General features: G+C 45.3%; 1 pseudogene across 1 annotated transcript; it reads left to right on the top strand.

Moving 5' to 3' along the window:
• Positions 1–933: 933 nt before the first annotated feature.
• On the top strand, positions 934–5,674 carry LOC310772156 (la-related protein 4B pseudogene; annotated as a pseudogene). The gene is made up of 2 exons: positions 934–1,044; positions 5,390–5,674. The product of its transcript is annotated as a la-related protein 4B pseudogene (transcript).
• The last annotated feature ends 1,130 nt before the right edge of the window (positions 5,675–6,804 follow it).

The raw sequence follows: 6,804 nt of genomic DNA, 5'->3' as shown, positions 1-6,804 counted from the left end.
TGACCAAACCCTGTCAACATGCTTCACACTTAACACTGATCAAACCCTGTCAACATGCTTCACACTTAACACTGATCAAACCCTGTCATGTTTCACACTTAACACTGATCAAACCCTGTCAACATGCTTCACACTTAACACTGATCAAACCCTGTCATGTTTCACACTTAACACTGATCAAACCCTGTCAACATGCTTCACACTTAACACTGACCAAACCCTGTCAACATGTTTCACACTTAACACTGACCAAACCCTGTCAACATGTTTCACACTTAACACTGATCAAACCCTGTCAACATGCTTCACACTTAACACTGATCAAACCCTGTCATGTTTCACACTTAACACTGATCAAACCCTGTCAACATGCTTCACACTTAACACTGACCAAACCCTGTCAACATGTTTCACACTTAACACTGATCAAACCCTGTCAACATGCTTCACACTTAACACTGATCAAACCCTGTCATGTTTCACACTTAACACTGATCAAACCCTGTCAACATGCTTCACACTTAACACTGACCAAACCCTGTCAACATGTTTCACACTTAACACTGATCAAACCCTGTCAACATGTTTCACACTTAACACTGACCAAACCCTGTCAACATGTTTCACACTTAACACTGATCAAACCCTGTCATGTTTCACACTTAACACTGATCAAACCCTGTCAACATGCTTCACACTTAACACTGACCAAACCCTGTCAACATGTTTCACACTTAACACTGACCAAACCCTGTCAACATGTTTCACACTTAACACTGACCAAACCCCTTGAAATCCGGTAATTAACTTAAGCTCTGCAAAATGTAGGGAGTTTTGAAATGGACAATATGTAGGAATCCTGTATTCCTGTGTGTGTGTGTGTGTGTGTGTGTGTGTGTGTAGTATTGTTTCTGATGTTGTGCTGTTCCTCAGGAGGTGAAGGCACTCTTTGACAGGGAGGACCTGCCCAGGTTCCTGAGCTGTGAGTTTGTGAGGAACGATAACTGGTTCATCACCTTCGAATCGGAAGCTGACGCACAACAGGTAAATTACAGAGACCATGTTGTGTAGGGGTGGGACAAACACAACAGGTAAATTACAGAGACCATGTTGTGTAGGGGTGGGACAAACACAACAGGTAAATTACAGAGACCATGTTGTGTAGGGGTGGGACAAAATCCATATATCGTGATAATAATCCTCTTGCAATAGAGAGCCCCAGGAACGAGTCCGGAAAACATCGATGCTAACACTTCCGGGTTCTTCACTGTTTTCGTCTAAGGGATTTTTGATGGGTTTTTGGCGCGATGCTTCAAATAAGGTCTCTGGGCAACGCAAGCTTAATCAAACGTGAACCAGTGTTAAGCAGGATAATCTTCACACATGAGGACCACTTTTATGAGTGTTTAAGCTTTTACGTGCCGTTAAAAGGGCGGCTAGCTAGCAAACGGCTAAATGAGACTACCGTAAATTCCGGACTATAAGCCGCGGCTTTTTTCCCGTTTTTTGGCCCCTGCGGCTTATATAACGGTGCGTCTTATCTATGGATTTTTTCAGAAATTTTTTTTCAAATACAAATAAAATCTCTCTTTTTTAGCACTCTTTCTACCTATAAATCCACTTCTGTTTTAATTTCCTCTGTTGCCCTCTTTTCACCACACCGCGGACACTGTGTGCACTGTCGAAATAAACAAAGGTGTTGTGTTATGTTGTTTTGTTGAAATGTTACGGTAATACGGTAAATGGGAGCTTCCTCAAACAGCCAACAATCCCCTCTGTGCGTGAACCCTTACATATGGTAATTACGGTAAGCAAAGTTCATCAGCCCGGAATCACAACAAGACGAGCAGTCTGTCTCTCACTTACCATGGGGAAGGTACGCAGAAATTCACACGACGCAGCATTCAACCTGAAAGCAGTCGAACTCGCACTAAAAGAGGGAAATAGAGCAGCCGCGCGTACTCTGGGCATAAATGAATCGATGGTGAGACGTTGGAAAAAGCAGCAGGAGGAACTGTCTCAGTGTAAGAAAACAAAAAAGTCCTTCAGAGGCCACAAAAGCAGATGGCCGGAGCTTGAAGATTCCCTTGAGGACTGGGTGTTGACCCAGCGAGCAGACGGCCGAGGCGTTTCCACGGTGCAGATCCGACTGAAGGCAAAAACAGTAGCCACCGAGATGAAAATTGAACATTTCAGAGGTGGGCCATCTTGGTGCTTTCGTTTCATGAGACGCAAGGGACTGTCTGTCCGGGCGCGGACGACTGTGTGCCAACAACTCCCTCCCGACTACCAGGAGAAAATCGCAAACTTCGGCGAATACACACAAAGGAAGATCAAGGATTATTCCATCGAACCGGAGCAGATCATAAACATGGATGAAGTGCCCTTGACGTTCGACCTGCCACTCACTCGCACTGTGAACAAGAAAGGTGAATCGTCGATCACGTTGAGAACCACAGGTCACGAGAGAACCAATTTCACGTGTGTTCTAGGCTGCACAGCATCTGGAGCAAAGCTGCCGCCAATGGTGATTTTCAAGCGGATTACGATGCCGAAAGAGAAAATGCCCAGTGGTATCTGCGTCAGAGTCAACAAGAAAGGGTGGATGATGGAAAGTGTCATGAAGGAGTGGTTGTCTCAGTGCTACGTCCAGCGCCCTGGAGGATTCTTTCACCAAAAGAAAGCGTTGCTCGTCCTGGACAGCATGAGGGCTCATATCACCGATTCGGTCAAAGCAGCCATCAAGACCACAAACAGCATTCCAGCTGTGATACCTGGGGGCACGACCAAACATCTCCAGCCACTCGACATCAGTGTGAATCGCGCATTTAAAGTGGCGCTGCGCATCGAGTGGGAGACGTGGATGACGAGCGGGGACAAGTCATTCACAAAAACAGGGCGCATGAGGAAAGCAACCTTCGCACAAGTTTGCCAGTGGGTCCTGACAGCCTGGAGGAGTGTTAAGACATCCACGATCACCAACGGGTTCCGAAAGGCTGGACTGCTGCGTGACGAAGAGGAGGACGCCGCCACAGCTGAGGGCCTTCAGAGGCTGTTCGATTCCGACAGTGACGAAGAGGAGTTCGTTGGTTTTGAGAGCGACAACGAAGGAGAGAGAGGAGTGGTTGACGAAGCCACCCTGAACCTGTTCGTTTCCGACACTGAAGTTGAGGACTTTGCTGGTTTCAGTACGGAGGAAGAAGAGGAAGACGAGGAAGACGAGGATTAGTGACTTTACTTTGACTCTGTTTACAGCCGTTTGCTGCACCTTCACCTAAAAGATGAAGAGAAGGATTACGGTACCTGGTTTTGTTGGCAGCACCTTATCCTTTTGAGGATTGTTTTTTGTTTTCCAGTTATTTACTGCACCTTAACCTTTTGAGAATTGTTTGATTGTTTTTACAGCACTTTATCCTTTTGAGGATTGTTTTATTATTATTATTATTGTTTTATTTTTTATAGCTACGGTATTTATTTTGTTGAAATGTTAATAAATGGGAGCTTCTTATAGCCTATAGCCTACCCTACCGTAATGCTTGTTTTGTTGAATAAATGGGAGCTTCCCCAAACAGCGATCTCTTTCCCGACATTCCTCTCTGTGCACGAACCCTTTCATATGGTAATTAAACATCAAAACACCCGCGGCTTATAGTCCGGTGCGGCTTATAGAAGAAAAAAATAGTCAATTTTGGTGCTGCGGCTTATAGACCGGTGCGTCTTATAGTCCGGAATTTACGGTACACTGTTGAGTCGACGGGGATATTATACGTCAATAACGTCATCACTTCAAAGGACGAACACGGAAATTCTCTTTCGTCACCTGGTTCAGCCCGGGGTAATCAGTGCACAGCAGCGCACACATCAACAACACTCGAGGTTGAGTGGTGACGTTACGGGGAAGCCTATGCGACACTGTGTAGTTCTGGATTAGCTTAGCACGAGCTTTTTACTTCTAGGGCTCGCATTTACGCTTAAACTCATGAAAGTGGTCATGTGTGAAGATTATCCCGCTGAACTCTGGTTCACGTTTGATTAAGCTTGCGTTGCCCAGAGACCTTATTTGAAGCATCGCGCCAAAAACCCATTCAAAAATCCCATAGGCAGAAACAGTGAAGAACCAGGAAGTCCGGGACTTCCGCGTTCCGACTACAAAAATACGTCATCCCTGGGGCTCTCTATACATTATCAATACACTGGCGCCATATCATTTTGCCATAATCCTTCGAAGGAAAACTCCGCACATCTCTCTTGGGGCAGGTGCGTAGGACAAGGATATAATTCACACAAAAATAAAGAGAGTCCCGCACACTGTCCAAACTTGCAAAAATAAATTTAATTGTAACGTTTCGGTCTCAGACCTTTTTCAAACAAATAATAATCCTGAAATGTGTATTTTTGCATTCTTTTCCCCCCTGTCAACTTAATTTACACATATTGAAAAGATTTGAGTGAGGCATCACTTTGTGTCGTTCCTTTAAACATTTTAACCTCCCTTATAGACTTTAATGTCACATGTGAAGTCATGGACAAGTGTCAGTCAGTGTGTTAAAGAGGCACTATGCAGTCTGCACTTTGTTCTACATTGTTTCATGTCAATTCTGTGAATAAATACATAAATACACACGTTGCTATTTACAGTAGGGATACCAGCGTTATCGAGAGCCAAGTATCGTGTTTGAAGTATTTCTTCAAAATAGAGTTCAGTTTGATAGGATATATACACATTATTCCTCATTTACAATCATTATTTCTGGGGGGAAATGCATGTTTAGCAAAGGTGGGTTCTATGCGGTACACTTAATCCGTAAATCCTGTAAATTGTCATGATACTAGAATTTCTAACTTCGATACCCAGGAAAATATCAACACTCAATTACCATTTTCGATATGGGGTGGGTGCTGGGTGGGTGGTTGACAACACATCAAGAAGAGACATAAAAGTAAAGGAAGACAGATGGACAGACAGACGCACGCTTCTCCATAATCTAGGCCTGATAAAACCCATTAAAAACATTGCACTTACACAACAGATTACACCTGCTTTAGTCATCAGCCTATCAGAACACTTTGAGCTTGTTGAAGCAACAGATACCCACCAATGATAAGGAGGGGAAAATCAATAGTATGTTTGATTTTCATTAAGAGAAAACACGGCTGGTATGGAAATCGTTGCAAATGTGTATTGTATCCATTTCAAATTGTTTGTATTGATACTTATCGATACTTTTGACAACCTTATTTGATATACACAAATTGTAATGTGATGTTTGGATGTTTATAACCGCCTAGAGTGTATAACATGGAAGCAAAATGAATCGGTCAAACAGTCACACTTTATCACCCCTGTGTGTGTGTGTGTGTGTGTGTGTGTGTGTGTGTGTGTGCTCAGGCGTACGAGTACCTGCGAGAGGAGGTGCGGGTGTTTCAGGGAAAGCCCATCATGGCGCGGATAAAGGCCAAAACCATGGCGGTCACCTCCTACGCCCCCAAGAACGGCTACAGCCCGCACGCCCTGGACCCCTGTGCCAAACACTACAGCCCTGCCCCCTACTTCACCCCGCCCACCTACCAGCAGCACAGCCCCACCCACATGCCCACGCCACAGCTGTACGATGTGACCAATCAGACGTGGACTACAGCCATGACAGGATACAGGGACTCGCAGACCTCTCCGGTGAGTCCTGGTCAGAGGGTAGAGGAAACACATTTTGTAACAACACAGATGGACCACTCTGGTGAGTCCTGGTCAGAGGGTAGAGGAGGAAACACATTTTGTAACAACACAGATGGACCACTCTGGTGAGTCCTGGTCAGAGGGTAGAGGAGGAAACACATTTTGTAACAACACAGATGGACCACTCTGGTGAGTCCTGGTCAGAGGGTGGAGGAAACACATTTTGTAACAACACAGATGGACCACTCTGGTGAGTCCTGGTCAGAGGGTAGAGGAGGAAACACATTTTGTAAACAACACATATGGACCACTCTGGTGAGTCCTGGTCAGAGGGTAGAGGAGGAAACACATTTTGTAACAACACAGATGGACCACTCTGGTGAGTCCTGGTCAGAGGGTAGAGGAGGAAACACATTTTGTAACAACACAGATGGACCACTCTGGTGAGTCCTGGTCAGAGGGTAGAGGGGGAAACACATTTTGTAACAACACAGATGGACCACTCTGGTGAGTCCTGGTCAGAGGGTAGAGGGGGAAACACATTTTGTAACAACACAGATGGACCACTCTGGTGAGTCCTGGTCAGAGGGTAGAGGAGGAAACACATTTTGTAACAACACAGATGGACCACTCTGGTGAGTCCTGGTCAGAGGGTAGAGGAGGAAACACATTTTGTAACAACACAGATGGACCACTCTGGTGAGTCCTGGTCAGAGGGTAGAGGAAACACATTTTGTAACAACACAGATGGACCACTCTGGTGAGTCCTGGTCAGAGGGTAGAGGAAACACATTTTGTAACAACACAGATGGACCACTCTGGTGAGTCCTGGTCAGAGGGTAGAGGAGGAAACACATTTTGTAACAACACAGATGGACCACTCTGGTGAGTCCTGGTCAGAGGGTAGAGGAGGAAACACATTTTGTAACAACACAGATGGACCACTCTGGTGAGTCCTGGTCAGAGGGTAGAGGAGGAAACACATTTTGTAACAACACATATGGACCACTCTGGTGAGTCCTGGTCAGAGGGTAGAGGAGGAAACACATTTTGTAACAACACAGATGGACCACTCTGGTGAGTCCTGGTCAGAGGGTAGAGGAAACACATTTTGTAACAACACAGATGGA

The sequence above is a fragment of the Poromitra crassiceps genome (genome assembly GCF_964638095.1).
Source record: "Poromitra crassiceps genome assembly, contig: HAP1_SCAFFOLD_2115, whole genome shotgun sequence".
NCBI lineage: Eukaryota > Metazoa > Chordata > Actinopteri > Beryciformes > Melamphaidae > Poromitra > Poromitra crassiceps.
The sequence above is the reverse complement of the archived record's forward strand: the minus strand, read 5'-3'. Positions and strand labels throughout refer to the sequence as shown.